Source organism: Neolamprologus multifasciatus, chromosome 4 (assembly GCF_963576455.1).
Source record: "Neolamprologus multifasciatus chromosome 4, fNeoMul1.2, whole genome shotgun sequence".
Classification (NCBI taxonomy): domain Eukaryota; kingdom Metazoa; phylum Chordata; class Actinopteri; order Cichliformes; family Cichlidae; genus Neolamprologus; species Neolamprologus multifasciatus.
Window position 1 is genome coordinate 2,839,046 of NC_140442.1, and position 15,360 is coordinate 2,854,405.

The 15,360-nt window shown below is 42.4% G+C and overlaps 2 protein-coding genes and 1 long non-coding RNA gene across 5 annotated transcripts in view; 1 reads left to right on the forward strand and 2 right to left on the reverse strand.

Annotated features, from left to right (window-relative positions):
- LOC146519468 (RNA binding protein fox-1 homolog 3-like) overlaps window positions 1-15,360 on the reverse strand; it is a 358,350-nt gene that overhangs the window by 257,702 nt on the left and 85,288 nt on the right. The window lies entirely within an intron of this gene.
- Window positions 1-15,360, reverse strand: part of pctp (phosphatidylcholine transfer protein) — a 433,835-nt gene that overhangs the window by 69,819 nt on the left and 348,656 nt on the right. The gene's annotated exons all lie outside the window — the stretch shown is intronic.
- On the forward strand, window positions 7,921-9,343 carry LOC146519473 (uncharacterized). Its single transcript, XR_014873897.1, has 2 exons — window positions 7,921-8,031; window positions 8,947-9,343. It is a non-coding gene; the product is annotated as an uncharacterized LOC146519473 (long non-coding RNA).

A 15,360-nucleotide genomic window follows, 5' to 3' on the forward strand; every position in this document is an offset into this window, starting at 1 on the left:
AGTCAAAGGAGCTTTCAAAGAAAAGCGTCTGGACTTCTTTAAGTTGCTTGAAGACGTTTCACCTCATCCGAGAAGCTTCTTCAGTTCTGGCATTGATTATTTTACAATTTTCTTTTATAACTTAGATTTTTTTCATTTTCTGTAGTGATGCAGATGACATGTGACATCTCTTGCAACATAACAGGAGGGTTAAGGTACTTCATAACTCCTGGTTTATCCGGTTTACCAGCATCGTGCAGTGTTTTTGATCATTATTTCAGGTATATTTAGGATTTCATTGTCATAGATATGTGAGAGATGTGGTGTGTATTCAGAGTTAGCTACACACACACACACACACACTGCTGTACAGATTAATGGCTTCCAGCAAATGTTCCTGTTCAGTTAAATGTTAATTAAGGTCGTGTTTCTGTCACTGGGCAGCGTCTACGACATGGACAGCCAATAAAAAGTCTCCCTTAAATACATCTGATGTTTCAAATTCCACATTCTGGGATGAGCAGTGATGGATATTAAGTGTATTTAACTGAAAACTTTAAATATTCTGTCTGACTATAATTTATTTGCAACGTTTAATTATTTGATGTAACACTTTGATGGTTTAACTGCAGTATTTTGCAAACGAAATTTAAAAAATGCCTTTTTTGTAGAGTTTAGAGTGAACGCAGAGGTCGACTCGCTCTGGACAGAAGTTGAAAAGAAGCTCGTTTTACTCTTAAAACCAACAATTAGCTTTGTTTTGGATTTGAATTCAGCTCCATCCATTTTTCAATAAACATCATCCAACAAATGTGACTTTCAAGAAAGAAAAAAATTCTTAAAAAATAGCAAAATGCATGTAATCTGACTCACAAAGCATTTAGAAAAACACACATAGAACGACGAGCGCCGTCTTTACTCTGAGCATGTAAACAATCAACGTGAGGAAAATGCCACGGCGTCTTCCCGCCCTACACTCGGAGGCTGTATACTAAATATAACACGTAACTACAGGAACAGCTCGCCAAGCCTCAACTCCACGCAGGCAGTACGCTTAGCAGCATTTGTGAAGCTCGCGCACGCACGCATGCACACATGAATCGACAGCATATCAACACCCACTGCGGCCTCCTGCCTGCTTATGAGAATGTGTCACCTCTTGTGGCACCCGGAGCAGATAGCAGGAGGCCGAACCAGAGTGTTTAACTCGGGCTCCGGTGAATGGCTGTAGGTCACCACTGTATCATCTCACCGCCACATACACACATGGGCTGCTAGGTGGCTTTTATTTGACTTTAATGTGGAGAAATATTAGATTTTTCCTGGGCAGGCTAAATCCTTCCCCTGGGCTCCCAGATAGCCCTGCAAAACCGTACACAGAAGACGGGTCAATAAGAGCCCTGATGCCAAATCTCCTTAAAGTCTCTCTTTATTCATGAATATGGGCTGAAACAATCTTTCCGAGGCATTAGAGGAGTTTGTGAACAGAGTACAAGCCTCTCTAATGCACTTTAGTTAACAAGAGGAAGGGATGATGTGCCACTTTTGCTTAGTCCAGCTGTGGCGGGGGATATTTTTACTTTTCTAATTATCGGGGGGTTATTGTTGAAGTAATTAGGTTACCGACTGTAGGTGTAATTACTGCAAACAAATGACACCATGGGCACATTGACTGAAAGGCTCTAAATCACACTGGTGGTATTGTTAGTGCTTTTATTTCTTTAATTCAGAGCACAACTGTTATCAAACCCCTCAGCTTTCTCTAATAAAAAAACAATGTAATTATTCGGAGCTTTAATGAATGGTATTAATTTTTAATGCAGGAGTTCAAAAGAATCTCCGAGCTGTGATCTCTTTCATTTCAAGTCTGAGTCACGCGGCGATTTGCATTTTGGGAATTTTCTAAAAAGTCTGCACAGTTTACTGACCGCTCGGCGGGTTAAAGCGGACTCGGTTAACCACGACTGCTCTTTTTCCTGTTGCTTATCCACTTTGCAAGACTGGAAATTCTTATTCCAGTTACCCGCCTTAGTTTCAAGTATGAGCAGGCGTGCAACAACTACTGCAGGGAACAGATGATAGATTTCCGTCTTCAGGCAGCTGATCAAACACGGGCCACAGAGATAAAATAGCCACCGAGGAAGTCCAATGCACGACTGATCGCTTTCGCCGTGACACGCAGCTGCTCCGGTTCAATCGCGTCGTATGTAAACAGTTTGCCTCCTAATGAAAAAACAGCTATGACCAGATGGAGGCTTTAAGGCAGCTCACGCTGTGATGAACGGGAAATGTTGCGTTTGACTTGATAGTCGGTGACTATCCGCCAACGCCGGGGAAACAATCAGCCTTCGGTAAGAAAACATCTAGAGAGAAAATATGACACGGCGCTGCGGTGAGTGATTCGCAGGGTTTCTCTGGAAAAGCGCATCACAAATTTATCAACATTAGCAAGAAACTCATTAGGGAACACTTTAAAAAGAAAAAAAAGATACACTAATCAATGTTCGTGTAGTAAAAATAAATCAAATGACTGTGTAGAATATTTAAGGGGCTGCTTTTAGCGATGAATCCTCAGCAATTTATCACCTGACTCTGCACTTCTCGTCGACTTTACGGAGCGTTTTGGGATCTTTTAGCTCTCGCTTTTTGGTTTTAGGGCAAGCAGCGTGCAGAAAACAAAACTTCAAAGACAGTGATATGCATCCAGCATCAAGTGTTTCCTCAGATTCAGCAGGTAACACAACAAGTATGATGGTTTGTTGTGCTTCATCTTCAGGCCGAGCTATCCGACATTAACTCATATGCACAGCAAAGCCAGTTGTAGTTGATAAAGTGTGTTTTCCTGGTTAAACTGGTGCGGCATCAGTATTACAGCTGCTCCTGTCGGTTAGCATTTATTAGTATGAATTAATGGCCAAAAAATGGAGTAAAGCCTGTGCCACGCCGCAGAGTAGCAGCATGTGTCAGCGTACTAAATGTCTGCACCCAACACTGTGTCCACCCATCCCCCAGCAAACACACGGCGAGGCCGACGACGAGCATATTAGCACCGGGGAGCATTAATTAGGCGCCAGCATATGAACCTCGTGCCTTTCTTGTTGTGCAGACGTGTGCAGAGGTGCTGGTGCACATATGTGGGCACGTTTGCCTGATTCGCCCCACAGATTAACCCATAAAAAGCACAAAAACACTCATACCTACACACGCACCACCTCGTGCCTCTGATGCCCCGCCCCCTTCTTCTGTCTGCACAATCTAGCTCCGTGCACGGTTCCTTGTGTTTTACACTCATAATAAAATGCTCCATCCTGCTCCTACACACTCCTCCTCCCTCTCCACACATTCTCCTAATGAGATAAATTAGCGCCTTGCAACAGATGCATGGAATATACACTAATGGCCACCATCTGTCACTCATCTCTAGGAGACAGAGTGAGAACGTGGCGCTAAATCCGATCGCAAGCCCCTGGCAGAGCCCCACCGCGGCGAGGAGGAGGGAGGAAGGCACGTGGAGAGAGGAAGACAAAGAACGAGCGCTAAAGAGTACAGTACAGAGCGAGGAGGGGGTGGAAGTGTGGAGGTTTAGGTGCAGACTGGACCGAGGTACAGTACAGTAAGTGGTGGGGAGGCGTTGGAGCAGCAGTACAGCGGGTTAGACCTGCTGGTGATTCAGCAAGCACAACAAGATCTTTAAAAGTGTCGAAGGGGGTTTGTTCAACTCCCTCTGGTCACTGATAACTAAAATTACAAAACGCTCCATCTTCATATCGAGTGCAGGACTCTGATGCTGCGCCTCGCTCGAGCACTAAACAGTGATGAGCACGGCAAAGATGTCCGTTACGGCGGGCCCGAAGGAAATGATTAAAATCGGAGCACATTTTCCGACTATACGAGTGTATCCAGCATTTATTCTTAATGCGTCTGTGTTATGCATTGTTGCATTTCTGCATTTCAAATGCACTCCATTAATACCGAATGAGTATTCGGCATCGTTCGTCACAGCAGCGCGTACCTCAGTCTTTTCTGTGATACGGTACGTTACCGCAGCAAAGTGTTCTTTCTTTTAATATCAAATATTTTTTTCCCCAATTAAAAAATGTTTGAGCAGTTGGCCCGATGAAACAGACCAGTGCATCTGCATGTGGCAGCTCATTAGTTAGCTATTTTTCTTTATTTATTTCTCATCGAGTGGAAAATGCAATATTATTAATATCATGTCCTCCATCCTTTAATTATCTCCTAAGCTTTGCTATTGATCAAGCTAATCAATTTGCTGTGACTCTCTACTCACAGATTCAAAACTGGAGTTTTTTAAAGCGTGCAAGTTGCACATGCAATTATCAGAACAGTAGTTAGGCTGCATCTATAGTCTTATGACAACTCTTTATGCAGTCCTGTGCAAAGCACCATTACTGCTTCCATAGACGCTGAGAGTGTCAGTAGTAGTCAGTAGCAAGTGTGAGCAGCTCTGGAGCATTCAGGCGTGTGTCAACAAAATGCCTCAATCTTCTCAGGATTGGACATCCCAGCAAACTGACCCTAAAGTAATGGTTAACGTATCTGCTTCTCCAACTCTATAGGCCTCTGTTCAACGTTGAAGTTCATGGAGTTCAGTACGATTAGAAAAAGACTGAACAAGTACGGCTTGCCAGGAGAAAGCCTCTTCTCTCTAAAAATAACACGGCAGCACAGCTTGCAAAGTTACATACAAACAAACTGCAGGACTTCTAGAACAATGTCCTTTGTAGAGAGAGCAAAAAAAAGAGAGCAAAGCAGAGACGTTTGTCCACAACGCGCAGCACCACGCTTGAAACCGAAAACAACACCTCGTGCCGACTGCGTTGCACGGTGGTGGAGGGCTGATGGTTCGGGCTGAACTCGTCTGTATACCAAAGTATTTAAAGTCAAATAAGAGCTTCTGTCCAGCAGCTAAAGCTTGGTCCAAACTGGCTCATGCATGCAACAGGATCCTGATCCTGAGCACAGCAGCAAAACAAGACATCAATATGAGATGATGACTTCAAGTTATTGCTACTAAAGCTGATTCCAAAAGATACTGAATCGTATGGTCTGCTTCGTAGAAAACTTTATCTTTCACACAACCGTTTACAAGTAACATTACAAGTAATTAGATTACTGTGGCACAGTATCTTATAATGACTTAGATATTCATCCATGCGTCCTTTTTATTTGCCCTGGACAGGCTGCAAGTCGATCACAGGACCACTGTTTCTATTCAGAGAGACAACTATTCACAAAGACAATTTAGAATCACTAATGGAAGCTTTAGGATTATGGGAGGAAGCTGGAGTACCCGGGAAAACCCATGCAGGAGCAGGGAAACATGCAAACTCACTGAAAGGTCCAGGCTGACCACCAGATTCAAACCCAGGACCCTCCTGCTGATCCCTGTCCTGCCCCTGGTGTGCATGTCAAAAAGCCAAAAAGGTAACTAAGGGCTGGACGATTAAAAAGAGAGAAATATCCTTGTCGAAAGCTTGTTGCTGTCTGGAAAATAAATCTATGCACATTTTATCATTATTAATATTCAACTTCTAAAAGGTTATTTCTGCATCAAGCTACCTGCCCAAATTTTCCAACACAGTTCGTCCCAACAAACAGAAACAGAAGGCTATTTCTGGGACTCTGGCCACAGACTACATCAATCAGTGTTATTCCCATATGAGCCTCTCATAAAGATTCCCAGATTTACACTGAAAAGCAGGAGTGAGCAAGCTTTATTTCTATGTATGTTCTTTGATATAAATATGAATAATTTGCTGGGGGAGATCAGCCAAGCCACACTATTTGTAGATGCACATTTACTCATTTATTCCTAAGTGTGCTCGTCTTCTTCATTTAAATTTAAATATACAATACTTCATGAAGTAATTGCCATTTTTTTTATATTAAGGTTTAATTTAGCTTTGTTTTAAAAGTTGCCTATATAAATAAAATCATTTTTAATCACTTTATTTATATAAAAAATATTAATACGACAACTTGAAGTCTGCGGTTTGTGATTTTATGCATTTTAAATACCCGGTTTTGTCAGATGATTAGATTGTTGTCATTGCCATGGTGCACTCTGTCCTCACAGACGTCCATGAGATTTACTGAATAAATGTAACTAAAACCGACTGAATAACCTACAGCTCCTCGAGGTAAGGTGTCAGGAAGACTGTGTTGGACTTCACTGGAACCTTTACATAATGCAAATGACCATTTTGAGCATCTTGCTGGGAGCAGCAGTGCTTTGCACTTCAGTTCAATGTCAGAAACGAGCAGGGAGGAAGCTGTGCGTGAGAGAAGACTTAAGCGCCTCTGCAAGGGCTTAAGTAGTAGTCTGAATTGCAGTACTTATGCATAAGGTACCTAAAAAAAAAAAATACTTGGAAAAAAAAGCCTCAACGTCAACTCTCGCTCTGGGATCCATCACAGATATTCTAATAGAGCTTCCCCTTGACGGCCAATAATTCCCTCAGCAGTTTTTCCCCGTCGGAAAACAGAAAGCTGCTGCAGAGCAAACGGACATTCTGACAACCTGCTGCAGCTGTACCTGCGCCGAAAACGTAGCTTTTCACACATAATACCAATGTGACACTTCCTCTAGGCAAATAGCCACATATCCATTTATAGAACGTAATCAGACAATGATATATTCCAGAGTCTGCAGTGGTCGCAGCGTGCATTAACACGACGCCTGAAAGTCAAGGAAACAATGAGAACTAAACAGGGTGATGAAAAGGCAGAGGTGCTGCGCATCTCTGGGACCTGGAGAAATGAATCACCCAGCAAGCCGCCCTGTACGGCTTCCATGAGGACAAATAGACTAAATCCAGCTATAATTAATCACTATTTGCATGGAATTTGCCATAATTCTTTTTTTTAAGTGGTTTAACTAATGACAACAAGTGGAAATTAATGGCTTATTGCAGTAAATGAAAGAGTAGGGGTGATTGGTGAAAGAAAAACTTTGCAGAAGACCCCCCCAGAAAAGGACCAACAATATAAGAGTCCTAAAATCACACAATAATGCAAGTAAAACCAACATATCCGTCTATTCAGCACACTGGGAGTTTAATCCTAATGCAATTAGATAAGATATGCATGAAAGAGAAAGCTTAAATTACAACCCCAGAAAAACTTGTACATTCTCTTTTAGCTAAACGGAAGCTGTGTGTTTTGGACAGATCCACTGTTCCCTATAAACTTCATAATCCAGCAATCATACCGCATCAACATTTCCACTGAAGGCTCCACATAAAAAGTAACTGGCCTCATAAAAGCAGTGTCAAACACAGCCAACCTCTCATAAAAAGCACTGATGAAATTCTCAGACAAAACTATAAATGGCATCTGTAGAGAAACATAAAATACTGCACTTTATAGAGCAGAGCTGGACTGCTTTAGAGCGTTTTTACAGTCGGAACCTGTGACACACATTTAACTGTTAATGGCGGCAACACAAATCCAGCCTTGAACATCAGAACCGCGCACACACAACGCAGTGCATACGTGCATCCTAATAATCGTAAGTCACACGCACCGTTCTGCTTACCTGTTAACTTTTTAAAGACTGTCTGACCGGTCCTTCCCAAAATCTTTTTAACCTCCAGCTAGTTTCAGTTTACACAATCTGGGAACACATTAACCATCATCCGCTCATTTAACTAGCTGATAAACAGATCAGTTCTTCTTGCTCCGCGCTGGCCACTCTCTACAGTCCTACTTTAAAAGCAGAAGAAGAAATATAAAGCTTAGGCTGCTGCCCCCGCGACCCGGCCTCGGATAAAGCGGATGAAGATGGATGGATGGATGGATGATGAAAGCCTGCACACAAAGCCTAAACGCTCTTACAAATGCACCAAAATTAGAAACCAGAGAGCTTCCACTACCAAAGATCAGTTATTAACAGATAGTGGATCTTCATCTGGAGATAAAAGGCCTCAAAGGTGGTGGTTTACCATATCCAGGGTACAGCTAATTTATCACTGTTTTCTAGTTCTTTGAAATATTTTGCATACATTCATATATTCTTACTAAATGATAGTTTAACCCTTTAAGACCTACCATAGAACCAAGTCCACCAGAGCTTATATTATATTTTTACATGCTGTGGAGCCATTTTTGGGAGCATTTCAAGTTGCTATACATCAATACAACCATTACAGCCTAAATTTTAATAATATGTCTGCATTAAGTGCATAGTGATTACATAAATTGCAAAAAAGTGCAATAAACTACAAAAAAATTGAAAATCGTTTTTTGTTTTTTTAACATATATTTCTAGTTAGAGAAATTTAAGAGGCTTATCCCTCAAAACTGTAAATACAAAAAAGTTGCACAAAATAGTTTCCCCCCACAGGAAATTTATTTTGAGTGCCTTCATAGTTTTATTTTTGAAATACACCAATTTTTATACACTGCAGGAAAAACGAAAATAAATATTATGATGCAAATTTGCAAAAAAGCAGCATATGCATCAAAATAAACTATTTCCAGCAGTGCAATATGAGTCCTAAGCATCCCAGAAACCACACAGAAAGTCATAAAGTCAAAGATAACTTTTAAAAACACCAGTATAGGCTCATAAGGCCCTGATGGTAAGAAAACTACATTTCCGCAAAAATGACGTCACTTCCAGTTTCGGGCAGGTCTTGGCGGACATGCGATAGTTCACGCTGATGGACGTAGGAAGTGTTACAAACAGCTGATCGGATCGGCAAAGCGTGTTTCTGGAATATTATGTTTTTGTTGCTGCAAGTGCTTTTTATGCAGTTTTTGCAAAGCTATATGTGGAAGGAAACTGTGACCGAGGACAAGCTGATGACATAAGATGTAAGTACAACTCCTCCGGTTTCATATGCAAAAAAAATTATTGCGCTAGCTTACGTGGTTGCAGAGCTACCGGGATTTAAAAATAGTTACGCAAAACGGAGCGTGCTGCTCCGACCGGTTTTAAAGGGTTAATTAGCATGACGCTGAATCCACCATATTTTGAGGGATTGGAAATAAACTAGAATAAACTCAGAACGTCTGTCTGCAATATTTTGTATTTGGCAGCAAGGCTCTGTTCAGGGACCTCCTCGCCTAATGCATTCTCTGTATGCACACAGAGAGCGGTGCAGGCATCAGTGACAACGCATGTGAAACTGATTAGGTCAGAACCGTAATGCAAGGAGTAGGTGGGGTTGCAAAGCGGCTTGCAGCTAAGCAACAACCGTGAGGGGGCTAAAGGGGCTTAAACAGCCGGCCAATTAGATGTTGTATGAAAGTGAGACCCGTTTAAAACTGATCTGCTAGGATTGCTGCTGAGCTCCAAGTTTTGACCTGCTTGAACTAACTGTGCTCGAGTTAAGACGTTAAGATGTTCTGCACTCCCAGTCCATCCTCAGCCAGACCCACCCTCACTTTACAGTTTCTACAAAGTTTGTTGGTTTATTTAAAAAAAATCCAATTTGTCTACAAGGAGGAAGAAAGAATAATAATAAGGTAGTAACGCTGGAAACAAACTTGTTATTTGTTATTTCCAAACAAAAAAGAAAAATGAAAGCTATTAAAAAATGCTCCTGTTTTAATTAACCTTAATTTGCACAGCGGATCGATGCAGATATCACATACTTTGCTGAGACTCCGTTGCAGATGTTGCTTCGGCTGGATGTTCGGTGTCGTTAGTGGGTGTTAATATTTAGCAACAACTAATCTTCAGGTAATAAATGATTATTTCACGCGAGCGTTTAAATATAGAAAAGCATAAATCTCCACCTAGTAAACAACGACTCTAGGTGTAAACTCACAGCTGAAGGTGGGCGAAGAATCATTTACTGTGTATTAATGGAGTAAACTGCCCCTGAAGAGAAGCACAAAGCTTTTTTATTGAAGCACTTTAAAAAAAAAAAAAAAAAAAAAGCAGCGGTCTGTCTTTTTCTCGGGCTGATTAGAAGGTTTGGTACACAGCCACGTCCTTTCAACACACGGTTTCATTTTGTTTTGTGACTGGTTGCTGATTAGTTGGATGTAATTGGATTTTTTTCTTTTGTTCCTGGCTCTTTTCTTTTTCTGTTCCTGTCTCTTTAAAGTCCTTTGAGACTCGCGTGTGATAAACGGCCATGGAGATAAATGACCTTGAACTTTAACTTGAACTTTGTCTGCCTCTCTGTCTCTCTTCTGCCTCCCCCCCCCCACCCCCTTTCTCTCACTCCATCTTGCTCGTTCTCATTTAAATGGCCCGGGCTCTGCAAAGACGTTGAGAAGACCCATGCAAATAAGTGTGAAATTACGCTGTAATCAGACATGTAAATCATAGCCGTTCTCAATCTGCTGCGTCGTTTTATTGTGCTTGTTTATGAAACGCTGCGTGGGGGTGACGGCTGAGGTTTAGGTAGAAGGAGGGAGAGAGAGAACGTGCGAGAAAAGACAATAAAAGAAGTGTTTGACATGGAGGAGGCTATGAAAAACATCCAAAACGCTTTGATTCTTTATTCAGAACTGAACTCGTTTTTCATGTTGGATTCAGATTTAAAATTTATACCGTGATCAAAACTGCTCAGCAATGCGAGTCTTCGGGCGCAGAGGCTTTCCGCCTCTTCTTTGATGAGGAGAAAGCAGAGGATGGAGAGAAGGAGTCTGATGAGACAGAGGGATGAACGCGCAGCTTTGTTCACAAGAGTGCGGCTACAGGGCTTCAGAGTAAAGGTGAAAAGCACTGAAAAGGACATTATTTTGACATAACTGGAGGACACAAAGCTAAAGCTAAATTGTTGCTCTTGCTTTTAGAAATGTTTTATTAACCCTTTAAGACCTACCATAGAACCAAGTCAGAGCTTATATTATATTTTTACATGCTGTGGAGCCATTTTTGGGAGCATTTCAAGTTGCTATACATCAATACAACAATTACAGCCCAGATTTTAATAATATGTCTGCATTAAGTGCATAGTAATTACATAAATTGCAAAAAAGTGCAATAAACTACAAAATATTGAAAATCATTTTTGTTTTTTTAACATATATTTCTAGTTAGAGAAATTTAAGAGGCTTATCCCTCAAAACTGTAAATACAAAAAAGTTGCACAAAATAGTTTCCCACCACAGGAAATTTATTTTGAGTGTCTTCATAGTTTTATTTTTGAAATACACCAATTTTTATATACTGCAGGAAAAACGAAAATAAATATTATAATGCAAATTTGCAAAAAAGCAGCATATGCATCAAAATAAACTATTTCCAGCAGTGCAATATGAGTCCTAAGCATCCCAGAAACGACACAGAAAGTCATAAAGTCAAAGATAACTTTTAAAAACACCAGTATAGGCTCATTGAGGCCCTGATGGTAAAAAACGACATTTCCGCGAAAATGACGTCACTTCCGGTTTCGGGCAGGTCATGGCGGACATGCGATAGTTCGCGCTGACGTCTAATCCAATGTAGGAAGTGTTATGAACAGCTGATCGGATCGGCAAAGCGTGTTTCTGGAATATTATGTTTTTGTTGCTGCAAGTGCTTTTTATGCAGTTTTTGCAAATCTATATGTGGAAGGAAACTGTGACCGAGGACAAGCTGATGACATAAGATGTAAGTACAACTCCTCCGGTTTCATATGCAAAAAAAATTATTGCGTTAGCTTACGTGGTTGCAGAGCTACCGGGATTTAAAAATAGTTAAGCAAAACAGAGCGTGCTGCTCCGACTGGATTTAAAGGGTTAAAGAAAATATAATTTAACAGCATATAGCGCACAATACAAGCTCAAGCCTTCAGATCACAGCAGAGCTTTTGTCACATCTTCCCTTCGCTAAGGGTCAAAAATATCCAGCCTTGTCTAGAAAAACGTCGGTCCTCACTGAACTTTTTGCTTTGGTGCTAAATCCTGCTTCATACTTGCTTCAGCTGTGACAACCTGTAAAATCATGGGTGTATTAAGTGATCTGATCCCCACTGAGGCAACGTAGTAGCAAAATGTGTGCTTATATACGTCAGAAAGAGGTGATCAACATGAAATAGTTTCTAAATTTAATTGCACTGTGATGCACAGCACAGTGTGGCACACGTTAGATGTTTGGTTTATCATCATCACACAGTAGCATCGTCAGCCTAATCTCTTCCAAAATCCATCCCGCAGCACGACAACAAGCCAACAAACACAGCCAGTGTTAAGGAACCATCTTCAGCCACAAGAAGAAGAAAGAGTCCTGCAACAGATGGTATGGCCCCCACAGAGCCCTGATCTCAACATCAGCGAGTCCGTCTGGGATTACATGAAGAGACACGAGCAACCGCGACCGTCTAAATCCACACATGACTGCAGCGTGCTCCCCAGGTTTCTTCAAATAACCTGCCGTCCCAGAGCCTTGAAGCTATTTTAAATGCTGGCGGCATATCTCAAAATATCGAGAAAGCATATTGCAATAAAGAAGTTGGGAACTTTCCCATAATAGGGATGCTACTACTGTTCAGCGTGACAAAATCTCCGATACCACCCCGTAACACTAGCATTGCACTGGCAACAACGGTGGCGTGTCTGCGTGCGCGGTACGCCAGCCACGGCCCGATATAGCTCGCACGCCTGGCTTAAAATTACATTTAGAGGCCATATTGTTTCATTCGGGCGACACACACACACGAGACGCACTTTCAGATTCAGTTTCACACTGTCGCCAGAATCTCCTGTTGATACCGCAAGCTGTAAGAGAACATATCATCCCGAGTGTGTGCGAGCGCTTGTATATACACGTGCGAGTGTGTCAGCATATGCATGTCGACAAGCCGGGGAGGAGTGAGAAAGCAAAGCACGAGAGGAGCAGCGAGACGAGGGATCAGGATTTTGGCTCAAATACAATCTGTGGAGGAGTCACTCAATGAGCTGACAGCCGTCAGTGAATCCTGGTGGGGAGAGGGCTGAGCCACTGTGGTCAAACACACACACACGCGCGCACAAACACAAACAGAGAGACTCCATCAGCACCGGGAAGCTCAAACAGACAGATGGGCTAATTCGTGACTGACTGTGTGTTATGAAACATTATCTCTGTGTCAGTGAAATCAAAATAACATTTTGGGTGTAAACGCGGATCTTGTAACTGCCAACAGAACGCCACATGGCTGCGATACATGCATACGGACCGCGATGCACGGCCTCGGAAAAATGTTTTGTTGCTAAACTGCTGCAAACGCTGTTTATCGAGTCATCTGGGGCGAACCGCGTGCGGCCGTATACGTTTGCCAATGGCGTCCCACCTGCCGCTGCCAAATTAAGCCATCGAATCAATTTCAAGAGTCTGCGGGAAAATGAAGGCCATTATAGGCATTGGATTTTATTTGCTCTCTATTCAAAATTAAAGGCTATTGACAGACGGCTTTGTTTTGTTCCCTCTCAGCCACTCCACGGTGAGAGCGTGGATAGGTGGTTGTGGCTGCATTTTAATGGCCTGCCCCTTTAACGGCCGGCTACGGAGCCACTTTATAATCCCCATCGCCGGGGATTTGTGTATGCAGGGAGTGTATTGTAGCTAACTGAACCTGGCTCGCTGCTCTCCGCGGATGTTTTGTTGTCAAATAATGGGAGAGTGATGGGGTCCTACCCCGCTGTGAGCCACCGCAAAGATTAGACAGATCTTCACACTGGACGATTGGTGAAATTTATCACTGTCACCGGGTGCCAATCCACGCTGCATTTTTACCCCCTCCCCTGCCTTCCCCTCTCCTCTCCTCTCTCCTGCCGCCCACACCCACGCTGTTTGTGGTGGTTTCTCATTTGGAACCTGCAAACCAGTTGTCATGTGTACTTTCCACTCCGATAGTGATAGCTTTAAGCAGCGCCTCAAAAAAAAAAAAAATCACGCTCTTTGCACAAATGCTCATCGCGTTCACCGACCGGTGTGCACGGGAAATTTTAGGAGATGCCAGCGATTTGTGTTGGGCGAGTGATGAATTTGGAAGGGGAAAAAAACCTGACGCGCTTGATTTTCCTGAATTTTTAATTTAAAACTAAAATGTTGACTTCTGTCAATTTCAGCTGGTTAGAAACGCCCTTCAGCCTGTGAAAGAGCTGCCCTTCAACCATAGGAGACATATAGAGGTGTATATAGTTATATAAGCAAGCTCAATACCTTTTGAAATTTATGAGCCAGCTGACGTAACGCTCAAGGATACGAAGCTTCTACTTTAAAATACTTCGTTTAGCCACCGTGCAGCTGTATGTTATTATGCATATGTGTGCAAACTGGCTGCTAGAGAGGCATCGAGCAGAAAAGGGGATTTCGCCTTCCTTTAGTCAGTTGAGAGGCCACGTTTCCCAGCCAGCAGATTTTGATCCCCTTTGAAGCGCTAGTGGAATTAGCATGCAGAAGAGAGTGCTGAAAGGTGCTCCGGCCCTTAACTCAATCTCTCTCGCTCTCGCTCTGCCTCTCCTCTTCCTCAGGTAAAAGTAATGGATTGTAGCTGACTCTGGCCTCAGCCCTGTCGCGTCACGCCTGCTAGCCAGCCAGGCGGGAGGGCAGCGCTGCGGGCTCTGTTATTTAGCATCCATTCCTCCACAGTCACACTTGCTAACTCTGAGGCCGACTGTCCAAGCACACCGGGCCTCGAGGATGCCAGCGCTGCCTTAACTGAGAGGTGACACCCCCCTCCACGTTCTTTAACAGATTGCCACCCTGGGCCAGCCTGTCTGAATACCAATGAATAAAAAAAAACACCTCCTTACTGCGGCAGTGAACAGGAAGAGCAAGATAAAATATAATAAACACAATAAAAGGAACATCTGGTTAAAATTTCTTGTGAGTAGCTTATTTTTCCCCAAACATCTGCTAATCAATATTACAGACACTCACACAGAAAACATAAACAGGCCTGTAAGACTTACTGTCACAAATTATTCTTCCCATTTCTGATAAATCAAGAAAGTAAGTTTTGCTTAACATTACATGAATTATAGAAAGGCACCAAATTACTGTCACATCTGAGTGTAAAACCACTGAAAAACCAATAAAAGACAATATTTAATGTGTTATCCTCATCTGCTTAATCTAATTTCTGAGGCTTCCAGTGATAAACTTCCAGACTCTTCCAATGAGTCCTCCTCTAGACCAGCGGTCTCAAACCCCCTGGCCATGGACCAGTTTGTTACTGGGCCGCGAGAGTTGAGGCTCGGGTGTGAAATTTCTGTTTAACTCTGTTCCCCTGGGTCTTTTCCCGTGTTGTAGTCGTGTGTCTTATTTTGAAAGGAATATTTACGCGTTACCATGGGCTAATTATGTTGCAGAGACCTGGAGGCATTCATCCTCATCTCTAAAACAGGCATTTATCTCACAACTAATACAACACTACTTGGTTAGGGTTAGTAAAAGATCACTGTTCTGATTAATATTCATATTCCCCACTG